The 16,999-nt window shown below is 38.0% G+C and overlaps 5 non-coding genes across 5 annotated transcripts; 2 read left to right on the forward strand and 3 right to left on the reverse strand.

Annotated features, from left to right (window-relative positions):
• Positions 1 to 11,733: 11,733 nt before the first annotated feature.
• Positions 11,734 to 11,827, reverse strand: TRNAY-GUA. The gene is made up of 2 exons: positions 11,791 to 11,827; positions 11,734 to 11,769 (listed from the first exon to the last, which is right to left on the reverse strand). It is a non-coding gene; the product is annotated as a tRNA-Tyr (tRNA).
• A 347-nt stretch (positions 11,828 to 12,174) lies between these two features.
• On the forward strand, positions 12,175 to 12,246 carry TRNAD-GUC. Its single transcript has one exon. It is a non-coding gene; the product is annotated as a tRNA-Asp (tRNA).
• Positions 12,247 to 13,817: 1,571 nt separating this feature from the next.
• Positions 13,818 to 13,889, forward strand: TRNAD-GUC. Its single transcript has one exon. It is a non-coding gene; the product is annotated as a tRNA-Asp (tRNA).
• Positions 13,890 to 15,040: 1,151 nt separating this feature from the next.
• Positions 15,041 to 15,134, reverse strand: TRNAY-GUA. The gene is made up of 2 exons: positions 15,098 to 15,134; positions 15,041 to 15,076 (listed from the first exon to the last, which is right to left on the reverse strand). It is a non-coding gene; the product is annotated as a tRNA-Tyr (tRNA).
• Positions 15,135 to 16,661: 1,527 nt separating this feature from the next.
• Positions 16,662 to 16,755, reverse strand: TRNAY-GUA. The gene is made up of 2 exons: positions 16,719 to 16,755; positions 16,662 to 16,697 (listed from the first exon to the last, which is right to left on the reverse strand). It is a non-coding gene; the product is annotated as a tRNA-Tyr (tRNA).
• Between the last annotated feature and the right edge of the window lie 244 nt (positions 16,756 to 16,999).

The following is a 16,999-nucleotide window of genomic DNA, read 5'->3' on the forward strand; positions in this document are numbered from 1 at the left end:
CTCGGGAGGATTGAGAACAAAGATGGACACAATGGATACAAAGCTTGATGACTACCACAAGGAAATGGTGGATCGTGCAACTCAATTATTTAATAGGCAAGCCCTATTAAAAACCGAAATTGACACGGCCAAGGAAGAGTTGAAGAGAGATGTGTTGAAGTTGTTCAATGAAATGGGAAAGCATGGGTCCGATACTACGTCGCGGCTCAAACTTTTGGAGCAACAAGTACAAGGTTTACTCATGCAATCGCGTATTCACATGGACCTTCTAGAGGGAGTGCGTGAAAGGCAAGAATCTTCCACAAAGAGCTTTCAACGTTTCATCGATGCTGCCGAAAAGGGGGAAGGATTGGCACGTCATTTTGTGCCACAAGCATATGCGCAACCCCGAGCTCCAAGAGGACCATTGGTGGAGCTAATTCGGCCAACAACACCAAGAGCTCCAAGCCGTGTGAGTATGATTGATTACCTCAAGGGAACTTGTCCAAGCCAAAGTTCTACATCTTTAGGAGTGTTGCCACCGACGCCAATTGTTCCAATGCCGAAGCCAATTGCAACAAGAGTTCAAAAATTGCAAGAACTTCAAACGGAGTTCGGACACCGCAATGAGCAAATGTGTGATGGCCGAACATTTGATGAATGCATTTTCTGGCATGAAGCAGGAATACTAAAAGGGAACAACATACGGGAAGCTTATGGCAACTACATCACCGGGCAAGTGACCGCACCGTATCAACACAAAGGGCTAGAGAATGATTTCAAGAAGCTAAGAGAGTTCATCAATGACAAGCTGAAAAGGAGGTAACAATTCGAAAGACAGTTTCAAATTTTTTGGTGTACAAAAATATTTTAGCTAAGCACATTTCTTTTGACATCTTATATATGCTAAGCTAAAATGGGTTTAAATTGCATGATGATATTAATTCGTACCATATGAAGTAAGTCCTAGTTTATTTATTTATTTTGTGTTTATGTCACAAGATTTTAAAATTGGACTTAGGAATTACATGTGAGACGTACAACTGAGAAAATAAAATTGAAAGGGGGAAGAAAAATTAAAAGATAAAAATCAATACGCAACCCCGCGTTATAGTCTCAATATACGTTTAGGATTGTCCAAAATTAAAATCTCTAAGTCACAATTTTTGTTAAACCCGTCAATTGGCTAGTCGAAATAAAATTGATTAAAAAGAAATTATTTTTCAAAATTGACAAAGCCAAAATGACATGGGTATAAGTTTCGGCATCATCAAAAAGGGGGAAATTGTTAGGAATATATTGTAAATTTTGATGAGCCGAATGTATTTTTGAAAAATCAAGTAGTCCCCAATTTTATTCTATTTGAGTCAGTCCTTGTCTACGGAGTATGGTGCACCTATATCATGCAACCCATGTACAAGTCTGGAAAATCATATTTTGATTTTCGATGTTAAGCGGGATTATAGCTTAACATAATTATGTTGCGAAGAAGTTACCAAGAACCATGCTAGAGGAGTTGGAAGAAATGCGTTTGAGTTAAGCCAAGTAATCCTTAGTTCGAATCTCAAGTGAAGCAATTTTTAAGCTTGCTTTGGAGACTAGCTTGGACCGTATGAGAGACTAACTCCACCGTATGAGAGACTAGCTTCACGTATTGGAGACTAGCTTCACGTATTGGAGACTAGCTTGAACCGTATAACCATATGAGAGACTAGCTCGAACCGTATAACCATATGAGAGACTAGCTCAATGTATACGAAGACCTTATGGGAGACTAGCTTGAACCGTATAACCGTATGAGAGACTAGCTCAATGTATACGAAGACCGTATGGGAGACTAGCTTGGACCGTATAACCGTATGAAGACTAGCTTGAAAAAGAGACTAGCTAAATAGAGACTAGCTAAGGAGAGACTAGCTAAGGAAAATGCACAAGTCTCACAGAAGCCATGCACCATATGGAGAAACATACCAAGTATGGTGGACTAAGCTTGAAATTCGAAACAGAGCATCTCACCATGAACAATAGTGAAGTTTTTACAGAGGTTCCAGTATATTATTTTACAAGGATCATGAAGGAGAAAATATCTGATATATTTTCATCTGAACATCAAGTTTTTACGGTGGAACCGGAGACGCTCGAAGAAGGCTGATTTGCGGAGAAACAATTTTATACTCAAGCAAGAATCAGCAGTTAAATTATTTGATCAACTTGACATGTCAGAGCATTTATGAAGGAGAAGAAAATCAAGCACGCCGCGCCGAACTTATTCAAATTTTGGAGGCTACAAAATTCAAGACACGGCAACGGGCAATTTATTCAAATCATCTGACAAAAAGGAGAAATGACATCTACCTACAATTGCAGATGAAGTTGACAAAATTATCAGATCAACTACAATTCAAAATGGACGATCAAGATCGAATGTTGATCAACGGGCAAATAGCTTTCTTTGGCTATAAAATAGCTTTCTTGGGCGGAAGCTATCAACACTGCTTGTTACACGCAAAATCGAAGCATGATCCATAAGCAGCACAAGAAGACGCCATATGAGCTATATAAAGGGAGAAAACCAAATATTGGTTAGTTTCATATTTTTGGATGCAAATGTTTTATTCATATTAATGATAAATTGCATCTAAAAGCTTTTGATGAGCGTGCAGATGAAGGAATTTTTCTAGGATATTCAGCTACCAGCAAGGCGTTCAGAATTTTGAATAAAAGATCAATGGTGGTTGAAGAATCCATACACGTGGTATTTGATGAAAAATCACATATCAAAAATGATGCACTAGACGAAGAAATTGCTCAAAATGGTAACAAGTGTCATATTGATTTTTGTGATACTAATGATACGTGTGAAGATAATGTTTTGCAGGGAATGGATGAGTTGGAAATTAATTCTCTAGAAAATCCCATCCCTCACCCAGAAGAAGTTGGAAATTCTTTAAATAATAATTTTGGGAGTGATGCCTCACGTGGGAATGGAGATGCAGTACAAGTTGGTGATCCAATTAATGATCAAATTGCATTTGATGTTGGTAATCAATTTCAAGACAATTTAATTGATGAAATTCGAACCAACACTGCAAATTCACAACAAATGGATCCACCCAGTACCATGCACCCATTTCAACTAGATTTAAGATGGCTCAAAAATCACCCTCCAGAATTAATTATTGGGAATATTCATGAAGGCGTGAAAACAAGATCATCTACCATGGAAGCATTGTTCACGTGTTATCTATCTCAGATTGAACCGAAAGAAATGGACGAAGCTCTTAATGATCCGGATTGGATAAATGCTATGCAAGAAGAGCTCGATCAATTCAAAAGAAATGATGTTTGGGAACTTGTTCCAAGACCGCCGAACCACAACGTTGTAGGAACCAAATGGGTCTTCCGGAACAAAGCAAACGAAGAAGGCGTGATTGTTAGGAATAAAGCAAGGCTCGTTGCAAAAGGATACTCACAAGAAGAAGGAATAGATTTTGATGAAACTTTTGCACCGGTGGCTCGACTTGAAGCAATCAGAATTTTCCTAGCCTACGCCGCACACAAAGATTTCACCGTTTATCAAATGGACGTGAAAAGCGCATTCTTGAATGGTCTACTCGAAGAAGAAGTTTATGTCGAACAACCCCCAGGTTTTGAGGTAAAAGGCGAAGGTGATAAAGTCTACAAACTTAAAAAGGCATTGTATGGGTTGAAACAAGCACCTAGAGCTTGGTATGATACTTTGTCAATGTTCTTAATAAGCTGTGGATTCACCAAAGGCCTTGTTGACAAAACTCTATTTAGAATTCAAGATAGTGATCATATTTTATTAGTGCAAATATATGTTGATGATATTATTTTTGGAAGCACTAACAATTCTTTGTGTGAGAAATTTTCGAAGCTTATGCATAACAAATTCGAAATGAGCATGATGGGTGAATTGAATTACTTCTTGGGCTTACAAGTCAAACAACTGAAAGAAGGAGTATTCATCAATCAAGCAAAGTACAGTCGCGACTTGATAAAGAAGTTTGGCCTTGATGGAAAATCATCGATCAAAATTCCAATGAGCACATCAACAAGGCTAGACAAAGATGAAGATGGAAAGGATGTCGATCAAACAAAATATAGAGGAATGATTGGTTCTCTTCTATATCTTACTGCAAGCCGGCCAGACATTTCTTATGCTGTGGGAGTGTGTGCAAGATTCCAAGCAAATCCAAAAGAAAGCCACTTCACCGCAACAAAGAAGATCATACGATATCAGAAAGGCACAATCAATGTTGGATTGTGGTATCCAAAAGGTACAGATTTTACTCTAACGGGTTTTTCAGATGCGGATTTTGCAGGTTGCAAAATAGACAGAAAAAGCACTTCCGGGACATGCCAGCTCTTGGGGGGAAGGCTTGTTTCTTGGTTCAGCAAAAAGCAAAATTCCATCGCAACTAGTACCGCCGAGGCCGAATATATTGCTGCAGGAAGTTGTTGTGCACAAATTTTGTGGATGAAGCAACAATTAAAGGATTATGGAGTAAATTGTGATGACGTTAGTATTTATTGTGATAATACTAGTGCAATCACTATCACTCACAATCCGGTGCTTCACTCAAGAACCAAACATATCGACATTCGACATCATTTTATAAGGGATCACGTTAAAAAGAAAAATCTGAAGATCGAATATATCCCTACGGAAAACCAAGTTGCTGATATTCTCACGAAGCCTTTATGCGAAACGAAATTTTCTACCTTAAGGCACGAGTTGGGAATGATCGAAATGAGCTAAGTATCACTGATCTTAATCTCTCAATTTAAATTGATACTTGTGCTCAAAATAAATTGTTCTATATGAATAAATTGTTTTACGTATTTGCATGTATGTTTTTACTCGAAATTTTTATGTGATAACATTGCAATATGTGTTAGGAATTTATTTGTGTATTTGCATGTGTTATTTAACGTGAGATCATATGCCATGCAAATTAATTTGATAAAATGTGCAATTCGTGATTTATTTGATAAGTTGTTTAAAATTGCATGTTTTAATGTGCTAAATCAGTTTTTGAGTATGTGTTCATGTTTCTGTAAATTAACTAACTTGTTTGCATGAACAATTTGCTCTAAAAATGATTTACCGTGTTTGTGTGATAATATATACGTGTTATGTGCAAAATGTGATTTAAAGTGTTAATTGTATATGTGTTTCGTATATATGCAGTATATGTGATATAATTTGCAATAAAATGTTTTAGAAATCTAGAAGTTAATATTTTTGTTAGTTTCTAAAATATTTTGGAATCTGATTAATGTGCTTTTTATATATAGTTGTTTCTAATTATAATTTAGGAATATGTGTGTTAATTTTGTTAGTTTCCAAAATGTGTTTAATTTTTGATTGGAAATTACCGTGTATGAGTTTAATATAATTGATATGTGTGATTAATTATTTGTGGAGTAATTTTTGCTTCTAGCGAGATGTTTGAGTGATATTATGTTTGTGGTACACGAATTTGAGAAGGAAATCAGGAGATAAAGGAGGAAAATTAGAGTTTAATTGGGCATCAAACCTCCACCCATAAACTCCTACCCTTTCTAAACCTCCCCCCATAATCCTCTCCTATATCAGCACCCTTCCCAACCGATTCATTCTCTCTCAAATCGTCACCCTAATCCCTCATTAAATCTCCTAGAAACCGCTACCCATCACATCCACCGCTTTCTCGACCAATGAAGAGTCATGAAAGCATTCATCACACCCTTTGAAACCAAACGTCGGCTATATCCAGAGAAAACCTTTCAACCTCATCATCATTAGGACACACGGTTCTAGCACCTTCCTAGGCCTATAAATTAGGACCTGAAGCAAACAAATCTGTGTGGAGATTTCTTTTGTTTTTATCTATTTTTTTTTGCAGGCTTCGATGACTCCAAAGAATCAAGAAAAGAGAAGATCTTCCAGGAGAGTGGCCGAGCAAGCAAGACAAGCGATGCTGAGGGCTCGACGTGCTGCAAATGGAGGACATGAAGTTGGAGACACACCTAGCGATCCTCTCATCCTATTCTCTGAAGAAGAGGAAGGACAACCACCGACCAAGGATCAAGTTCAAAGAAGTCCAAAGGTCTCAGCTGTGAAGCTACGACGCTCGACGCCATCACCACTGTCCTCTCGTCCTCTAACCCGCAGCTTCAAGCGATCTACTCAACTCTCAATGGAAACCTGGATTAGTCTATACTCTGAAATCAAGCTCTCCGTCTCCACCGCATGCTGATCTTGAGACTAATCACGGCGCTGGTCTCTCTACTGATGAAGCCTGAATATGTGATGTGATCTGATCCAAAAATGTTGTCTCTTTCTCTCTCCCTAAGAAGGAGATAAATAATGAAAAAGGGATGTTTTTGCTACTGGTTTTGTCTATCTCTATTTTCTCTCTGTCTCTCTCTCCTACAAAATGAAAAATCCCTACGAATATAAAAAGATCAAAAGTTTCGTAGCCAAAAAGACACACAAAAAAAAATATATATGAATAAAAAAAAATAAAAAGGAATTAAAAAAATTACATATTATGGCTACAAAAGGGATAAGAGAAGAAAAGAATTAAGAGGAGAAGTGTCAGTACGAGAAGAAGAAAGAGAACAAGTGTCAGAAGAAAGAAGAAGCAATATACCAGTGGAAGTAGCAGTAGAAGTTGCTACTGAGAATAGACAACCAATCACAGAGGACTTATCCAGTGTATTGCCGGTACACCATACCGAGTCTACCATGCCTACCGTGGACCCTGTTCTAGAAAATGAAGAATTATTTGCAGACAACTACACAAGAACAGAAGTCCTAGAAGAACAAGTTGGTGATCTCAACCAAGAAGCCGAATCACCTGAAGAAGAAGGGATGCAACTTATTGATACAGTTGTTCTCACAGATCCGAATAGAAGTCCATTCGGATCCCCTCAAAACTTTGTGTAGATGAATGATCAAGATGATGGCATATTTTCATCCTTATTTGCCAAAGTAGCCGAATCCAGTGATGTTGTTTCTCAAACAGTTGGAGAAAAGTTGGTTGAACAAAACCAAAAGCTAGAACAACAACACACGGATGTACAAGTCAATCTGAAGGAGTTAATGGAGCATCAAAATATTTTGAAGACCCAGATTGACAAAGCAGAAAGAATTTTGAAAGGAGAATTGACAAAAGACTTACTTGAAGTGATTCAGCTCATGAAGAAGGAACGAGAAGCAGCTGAAAAGATTAACAACGAACGTCACTTGAGACAAATCAAAGCAATTCAAGACCAAGAAAGCTGAATCAACAAACTTGAAGCTGAACTCGCAGTTACAACAAACAAGCTGGACAACGTGCAAACCGTTTCCATTGAAACGCACAACAGTGTTGAAACTGTGAAGGCAAACCAAGACCGAGATTTTAAGACCCTTGGATTTTTGGTTGATAACGCCAAAAGGGGGGAAGAAATTCTCAGTCACTTGGCTTTGCAACAACAAGAATTTATTCTTGGAAGTCAACAACAGCCAGTAGTGTCTACTCAAGGTAGAGGCCAAAGCCGCGGACAATCCTCACAAGGACCATCTCAGATTGGTTTTGCTCAGTTCGTGAATCCTAGTCTTGGTACGAGTACATCGAAGGTTGCTGAACAGCGTGGCTGGTTCGAATGCTCTAAGGGTACCGCCAATCAGACAACCGTATGGACTAAGGAAAATCTACCAAGCATGATCAAGAAATGGCCTGCAGCCGATCAAGCCCAATGGATCTCGGAAAAGAATAAAGAAGAAGAAGGCAAAAGGAAAAGAACCGAGATGTGGTATGAACTAAGAGATTTCACCGGAAATATGGGCATGAATCTTGGAGAAGAAAGAAGCTTCGAAGAATGTGTCTTATGGTGGGAGAACGGAGTTCTTCCGGGCAACAATATCAAAGAAGCTTTTGGACATTATATGGCCGGACAGCTTACAAAGAAATTTCAGAATGCAAAGTTCAAAGATGATTTCTTCAAACTCAGAGAACATGTCAAGGAAATTTTGAAGAAAGACTTTGGTGTGAAGAAACCCAGAAGGTAATCTGAAAATTCTCTTAAGCTGATATATTCTCTATTTTCGAACCTCTGTTGCGTTTTTCTCTAAAAAATCGAAATATCTCAATAATAATTTCCCAAGGTCTATTTTGAGTCTTTAATTTTATTTGTTTAATGTAATTAGACCTTCGTGAATTAAAAGACAAGAAATATGTCAAACGCACGCCAAAATTAAAAATTGATGATGATCAAAATAAAAATAATTCAAGATGCGTTTAGGAGCTTGTCTAAAAATTTAATTCACAAGTTTCTTTTGATTGTGTCTAGAAAACCATTTGTTACACTCATCTTGGCTTTGTCAAAAAAAATTGAGCAAAAAGATTAGTTTTCAAAGACTTAAAGCCAATGACTGAGTATAGGTTTTGGCATTATCAAAAGGGGGGAAATTGTTAGGAATAAAGTGTAATGGTTTTGATATGCCAAATTTGTATTTGTAGATCCCCCAATTTTATTTCATAGGTCTAGTAGAGTCTTAGACCATGATCGGGAAATTATTTAATTATGAAAAGAGAAAAACAGCGGAAGATGGATGAAAATAGAAGAAGAAGATATAAAGCCGGAAATCAAGAATTTGTCTGGAGAAAATGACAAATTGAAGAAGAAGATGAATGATACAATATTCACATCGCTACTACTCAAAGAAGATATCCCAGAAGAATTTTCGTGAAGAAAATTAATATTGGAAGAATGCATGAAATTGACTTGGAGATCAAGCATCTATAGAAAGAAAGAAGTACATCAAATGTGATTGGAGATTTAATCAAAAGTTGTACGAACGAAGTGAATGATGCTTGATATATTATCCGAAATGGCTCAAGTTCAAAACTCACCATCAACAATTTTACAAGGTAAAATTTGAGAAGTAAAATTAAATTAATCTGATGGAGTTGGGCAATTGAAATTGGGATCAGAGAAATTGAGATAGGAATCAATTCAAGTTGGTAGCCAATGTAGAATTAAAATTGGGAGGATGCAATTCAGATTGGGGACCAATTAAAAGAAGACATTGAGGAGCAAGTTGTAGTATGGGATGCAATTCAGATTGGGGACCAGTTGTAGTATGGGATGCAATTCAGATTGGGGACCAATTAAAAGAAGACATTGAGGAGCAAGTTGTAGTATGGGATGCAATTCAGATTGGGGTCAGATTGGGGACCAATTAAAAGAAGACATTGAGGAGCAAGTTGTAGTATGGGATGCAATTCAGATTGGGGACCAGTTGTAGTATGGGATGCAATTCAGATTGGGGACCAGTTGTAGTATGGGATGCAATTCAGATTGGGGACCAGTTGTAGTATGGGATGCAATTCAGATTGGGGACCAATTAAAAGAAGACATTGAGGAGCAAGTTGTAGTATGGGATGCAATTCAGATTGGGGACCAGTTGTAGTATGGGATGCAATTCAGATTGGGGACCAATTAAAAGAAGACATTGAGGAGCAATTGAATTGAGATGAAATTCAAAGAGAAGTCCAATTTCGAAGTCAACATTGAGAAGTAATTGGAGCACCAGGAGATGTTAGGAGCCATTGGGAGCCAATTACAAAGGAGAAATTCAATTTGGGTGCCAATTACAAGCCAATTGAAATTGGGTGTCAATTACAAAGGAGAAATTCAAATTGGGTGGAAGTTCAAAGCCAGTTTGAAGTCTGAGAACACCCAGACGTGAGAATGAAGAAGATGAAGCAGAACTTACAGTGAAAAATATTCTCACAAGGAAAATACTAGTCTAACTAGTATGGGATTAAAATAAAGATTATTTTTGAATCCCAGAGATACAAGGACCACTTCAGAGCTAATCAGAGAAGCCATTCTACACCAAAACTGAGACCCAGATATTTCCACTCAACGTAAAACCAGAGGAATATCAGATGAAGTTTGGGAGCTCATTTACATGGAGATGAAGATCTTTCAAACGGCTAGCTTATCTCTTTCTGACATTTTTGCAGAAGATAAGATAAGATCTCTGACATGGAAGCGTCTCTTTCCAACGGACGAATTCTCATCACCAGCTATAAAATGATGAAGATATAAAGACTTGAAGCAGCAGTGAAGAAGAGCAGAAGAGCATACAACGAACTCACGAACAAGAGAGCAGAAAATTCGAATCCATCAAAAGATCGAATAGAGCAATTAAGCTTAAAAGAGCTAAAATCTTCAAGTGTGAGAAAAGAAAAAGAACTCAGAGAGCTTCAAAAGAAAAATATTTAGAGAGTTCTTAAACAGAGCAAAGCAGAGCAAAAATATCAAGTGCTTTACTTGATATATTCAAAGAGAGAAAACACTCAGAGCTATCAAGAGAAATCTTTCCAGAGTGTTTATCTTCATCAAAGAGACCTGCGCATCATTGAAGATCAACTACAGAGTCTCAGAAGTTGGAAGCAAGACAACACTTGTTTTGGAGCAAAACAAGAGAAGGGAGGAAAGTAGCACGGAGCTGTGAAATCCTGGATTGTCACACGGAGCTGTGAGATCCGAAGCAGCAGTGTCGGAGGCACTGGGCGTGATTGGTGTGGGCTTGGTGATCAAAGCACCAGATCACGGGATACGTTTTTACCGGAGTGTGGAAGACGGGGGGAAAGTAACGCGGAGTCGTGAAATCCTGGGATAGTAGCGCGGGGACGTGAAACCCGAAGCAGCAGTGTGGTGTCACTGGGCGTGATTAGTGCGGGCTTTGTGATCAAAGCACTAGATCACGGAATTCATTGTATCTTGGAACCAAGGAGTGGTAGATATAGTGAATTGGCTCTTGGAGAAAAGAGCAAGTGGAGTAGGAGGATTACACCACCTCGCGAACCACTATAATTGTCTTGTGTTCTTTACTGTTTTCTTTACTTACTGCTCTTTACATATACGCTCTACACGAAGATATACTGCACACACAATCTCACACACACTTTATGTTTATTTATTTCCGCTGTGCACCATACTCTAACAATCTAGTTAAGAGTTTTGGTTTATCTTTGTCTTAGCAATTGTTGTGCTGTGCGAAAATGTTTGAAAGTCTATTCACCCCCCCCCCCCCTCTAGACTTTCACCTTACCTCTTTTGGGACCAACAGCAAAAATCGCGCCTAGGCACTAGGCGGTGGGAGGCCGCCGCGAGGAATGGCCTAGACCGCCTAACCGGCCGGTTCGGCGAATTTTTTTTTTTTTTTTTTGAAAATGTCGAAAAAGTTTTGGAAGGCATAACTTTTGACTCGATTTTCTGATTTGGTTAATTTGTTTTTTCAAATCGCGTATTTTTTCGAGATCTATACACCGCAAACAGCCAAAGGCGATTTGGTTCACTTATTTCTCAAAAAAATGCCTCTTTAGTTCTTAGTTTTAGTTTTTTATGTATTTAGATGGTTTAAACAATATTTTGAACAATTTTACAACCACTTTCATAAATAGTTTCTAAGAAACAACTATGGAAACCTTATGTTTTATAACTAAATTTAAAAAATTTTAATTTTTAATTTAATTAAAAATAAAAAAAATTAAAAAAAATAAATAAAAAAATCGGCGCCTTGGGGCACCCAAGCCGCCTAGGGGGCGCCTAACGTTTTATGCAGCATTGGTGGTGAGTATTCCCGCCTGTCACGCGGGAGACCTGGGTTCGATCTCCGGCAACAGCGTTTTTTCTTAGCTCTTCAAAGGAAAAATTAAAAAGCTTAATATTGTAAAAAATCAATCCGACCTGCCGGATTCAAACCAGCGACCTAAGGATTTCCAATTTAAATTAATCAAACTACAGTCCTCCGCTCTACCAACTGAGCTAAGGTCGAAGCTATTAACTATATTTTTGTCCGTATTGCACTCTTTTATGCCACATCGCACAATCCGACATGGCAGTTCGAATGCCACGTAGAAAAAAACTTAACGGAAAAAATTATCGGTGTTAATGTTGTCCTTAATTGTTCTAAATCTTAAAGTACCGGGACTAGATTACACAAAAATAAACGTACAATAACTAAATTGAACAAAACGCTACAGTACAGGGACTAGACAGGTACTTTGTCCGACTATGAAATGTTAGTTTCAGTTGCAATTAGATCGCCACACGAACCATGGTGCCACATTTGATTGGGTTTACTTAAATAGAAATTTGTGACTGTCCTGTTCGACCGTGCGAGTCGTTGTAGTATAGTGGTGAGTATCCCCGCCTGTCACGCGGGAGGCCAGGGTTTGATCCCCGGCAACGGCGTCTTTTTTTTTTTTTTTTTTTTTTTTTTTAGCTCTTCAAAGGAAAAATTAAAAAGCTTAATATTGTAGAACATCAATCCAACCTGCCGGAATCAAACCAGCGACTTAAGGATTTCCAATTTAGATTAGTCCAACTACAGTCCACCAGTCTACCAACTGAGCTAAGGTCTGAGCTGTTAACATTATTTTTGTCCGATTTATACTCTTCTATGCCATATCGCACAATCTGACATGGCAGTTCGAATGCCGCGTGGACAAACTTAACGGAAAAAATTATCGGTGATAATATTGACCTTAATTGTTCAAAATCTTAAAGTAAATGGACTAAATTACACAAAATAAAGGTACAATGACTAAATTGAACAAAACGCTACACTACGGGGACGTAACAGGTACTCTGTCCGACTATGAAATGCTAGTTTCAGTTGCAATTACATGGCCACACGCACCATGGTGTCACATTGGATTGGGTTTACTTAAATAGTATTATGTGACTGTCCTGTTCTGCCGCGCGAATCGTTGTAGTATAGTGGTGAGCAGTGCTGCAAAAATCGCGCCTAGGCGCTGGGAAGGGGGAGGCCGCCGCGAGGAATGGCCTAGACCGCCAAACCGGCCGGTTCGGCGAATTTTTTTTTTTTTTTTTTTGAATATGTCGAAAAAGTTTTGGAAGGCATAACTTTTGACTCGGTTGTCTGGTTTGGTCAAATTTTTTTTTCAAATCGCGTATTTTTTCGAGATCTATACACCGCAAACAGCCAAAGGCGGTTTGGTCCACTAATTTCTCAAAAAAATGCCTCTTTAGTTCTTAATTTTAGTTTTTTATGTATTTAGATGGTTTAAACAATATTTTGAACAATTTTACAACCACTTTCGTAAATAGTTTCTAATAAACAACTATGGAAACCGTATGTTTTATTACAAAATTTAAAAAATTTCAATTTTTTATTTTATTAAAAATAAAAAAAACAAAAAAAAATAAATAAAAAAATCGGGCGCCTAACGTTTTATGCAGCATTGGTGGTGAGTATTCCCGCCTGTCACGCGGGAGACCTGGGTTCGATCTCCGGCAACAGCGTTTTTCTTAGCTCTTCAAAGGAAATATTAATAAGCTTAATATTGTAAAAAATCAGTCCAACCTGCCGGATTTGAACCAGCGACCTAAGGATTTCCAATTTAGATTAATCAAACTACAATCTTCCCGCTCTACCAACTGAGCTAAGGTCGAAGCTATTAACTATATTTTTGTCCGTATTGAACTCTTTTATGCCACATCGCACCAATCTGACATGGCAGTTCGAATGCCACGTAGAAAAAAACTTAACGGAAAAAATTATCGGTGTTAATGTTGTCCTTAATTGTTCTAATTCTTAAAGTACCGGGACTAGATTACACAAAATAAACGTACAATAACTAAATTGAACAAAACGCTACAGTACAGGGACTAAACAGGTACTTTGTCCGACTATGAAATGTTAGTTTCAGTTGCAATTATATCGCCACACGAACCATCGTGCCACATTTGATAGGGTTTACTTAAATAGAAATTTGTGACTGTCTTATTTTGCCGCGCGAGTCGCTGTAGTATAGTGGTGAGTATCCCCGCCTGTCACGCGGGAGACCCGGGTTCAATCCCCGGCAACGGCGTCTTTTTTTTTTCTTTAGCTCTTCAAAGAAAAAATTAAAAAGCTTAATATTGTATAACATCAATCCAACCTGCCGGAATCAAACCAGCGACCTAAGGATTTCCAATTTAGATTAGTCCTACTACAGTCCACCACTCTACCAACTGAGCTAAGGTCAGAGCTGAACATTATTTTGGTCCGATTTATACTCTTTTATTCCATATCGCACAATCTGACATGGCAGTTCGAATGCCGCGTGGACAAACTTAACGGAAAAAATTATCGGTGTTAATATTGTCCTTAATTGTTCAAAATCTTAAAGTAAATGGACTAAATTACACGAAATAAAGTTACAATGAATAAATTTAACAAAACGCTACACTACGGGGACTTAACAGGTACTTTGTCCGACTATGAAATGATAGTTTCAGTTGCAATTACATGGCCACACACACCATGGTGTCACATTGGATTGGGTTTACTTAAATAGTAATATGTGACTGTCCTGTTCTGCCGCGCGAGTCGTTGTAGTATAGTGGTGAGCAGTGCTGTAAAAATCGTGCCTCGGCGCTTGGCGGGGGGAGGCCGCCGCGAGGAATGGCCTAAACCGCCTAACCGGCCGGTTCGGCCGAATTTTTATTTTTTATTTTGAAAATCTTGAAAAAGTTTTGGAAGGCATAACTTTTGACTCGGTTGTCTGATTTGGTCAAATTTTTTTTTCAAATCGCGTATTTTTTCGAGATCTATAGCACCGCAAACAGCCATAGGCGGTTTGGTCCACTAATTTCTCAAAAAAATGCCTCTTTAGTTCTTAATTTTAGTTTTTTATGTATTTAGATGGTTTAAACAATATTTTGAACAATTTTACAACCACTTTCGTAAATAGTTTCTAAGAAACAACTATGGAAACCTTATGTTTTATTACTAAATTTAAAAATTTTAATTTTTAATTTTATTAAATATAAAAAAAAAAAACTAAAAAAAAATAAATAAAAAAAATCGGCGCCTAGGCGCCCCCTTGGCCGCCTAGGGGGCGCCTAACGTTTTATGCAGCATTGGTGGTGAGTATTCCCGCCTGTCATGCGGGAGACCTGGGTTCGATGCCCCGGCAACAGCGTTTTTTTTAGCTCTTCAAAGGAAAAAATTAAAAAGCTTAATATTGTAAAAAATCTATCCAACCTGCCGGATTCAAACCAGCGACCTAAGGATTTCCAACTTAGATTAATCAAACTACAGTCCTCCGCTCTACCAACTGAGCTAAGGTCGGAGCTATTAACTATATTTTTGTCCGTATTGCACTCTTTTATGCCACATCGCACAATCCGACATGGCAGTTCGAATGCCACGTAGAAAAAAACCTAACGGAAAAAATTACGGTGTTAATGTTGTCCTTAATTGTTCTAAATCTTAAAGTACCGGGACTAGATTACACAAAATAAACGTACAATAACTAAATTGAACAAAACGCTACAGTACAGGGACTAAACAGGTACTGTTGGTCCGACTATGAAATGTTAGTTTCAGTTTGCAATTCGATCGCCACACGAACCATGGTGCCACATTTGATTGGACTTATTTAAATAGAAATTTGTGACTTGTCCTGTTCTGCCTGTGCGAGTCGTTGTAGTATAGTGGTGAGTATCCCCGCCTGTCACGCGAGAGACCCCAGGTTCGATCCCCTGGCAACGGCCTCTTTTTTTTTTTTTTTTTTTTAGCTTTTCAAAGGAAAAATTAAAAAGCTTAATATATTAGAACATCAATCCAACCTGCCGGAATCAAACCAGCGACCTAAGGATTTCCAATTTAGATTAGTCCAACTACAGTCCACCACTCTACCCACTGAGCTAAGGTCAGAGCTGTTAACATTATTTTGGTCCGATTTATACTCTTTTATTCCATATCGCACAATCTGACATGGCAGTTCGAATGCCGCGTGGACAAACTTAACGGAAAAATTATCGGTGTTAATATTGTCCTTAATTGTTCAAAATCTTAAAGTAAACAGACTAAATTACACGAAATAAAGGTACAATGACTAAATTGAACAAAACGCTACACCTAAGGGGACTTAACAGGTACTTTGTCCGACTATGAAATGATAGTTTCAGTTGTTGCAATTACATGGCCACACGCACCATGGTGTCACATTGGATTGGGTTTACTTGAATAGTAATATGTGACTGTCCTGTTCTGCGCGCGAGTCGTTGTAGTATAGTGGTGAGCAGTGCCGTAAAAATCGTGCCTCGGCGCTTGGCGGGGAGACCGCCGCGAGGAATGGCCTTGACCGCCTAACGCGGTTCGGCGAATTTTTATTTTTTATTTTGAAATGTCGAAAAAAGTTTTGGAAGGCATAACTTTTGACTCGGTTGTCTGATTTGGTCAAATTTTTTTTCAAATCGCGTATTTTTTCGAGATCTATACACCACAAACAGCCCGAGGCGGTTTGGTCCACTAATTTCTCAAAAAATGCCTCTTTAGTTCTTAATTTTAGTTTTTTATGTATTTAGATGGTTTAAACAATATTTTGAACAATTTTACAACCACTTTCGTAAATAGTTTCTAAGAAACAACTATGGAAACCTTATGTTTTATTACTAAATTTAAAAATTTTTAATTTTTAATTTTATTAAAAATAAAAAAAATAAATAAAAAAATCGGCGCCTAACGTTTTATGCAGCATTGGTGGTGAGTATTCCCGCTTGTCACGCGGGAGACCTGGGTTCGATCCCGCAACAGCGTTTTTTTTTTAGCTCTTCAAAGGAATAATTAAAACGCTTAAGATTGTAAAAATCAATCCGACCTGTCAGATTCGAACGAACAACCTAAGGATTTCCAACTTAGATTAATCAAACTACAGTCCTCCGCTCTACCAACTGAGCTAAGGTCGGAGCTATTAACTATATTTTTTTCCTTATTGCACTCTTTTATGCCACATCGCACAATCCGACATGGCAGTTCGAATGCCACGTAGAAAAAAAACTTAACGGAAAAATTACGGTGTTAATGATGTCCTTAATTGTTCTAAATCTTAAAGTACCGGGACTAGATTACACAAAATAAACGTACAATAACTAAATTGAACAAAACGCTACAGTACAGGGACTAAACAGGTACTTGTCCGACAATGAAATG

Source organism: Ipomoea nil, unplaced genomic scaffold (assembly GCF_001879475.1).
Source record: "Ipomoea nil cultivar Tokyo-kokei standard unplaced genomic scaffold, Asagao_1.1 scaffold2701, whole genome shotgun sequence".
Taxonomy (NCBI): Eukaryota; Viridiplantae; Streptophyta; class Magnoliopsida; order Solanales; family Convolvulaceae; genus Ipomoea; species Ipomoea nil.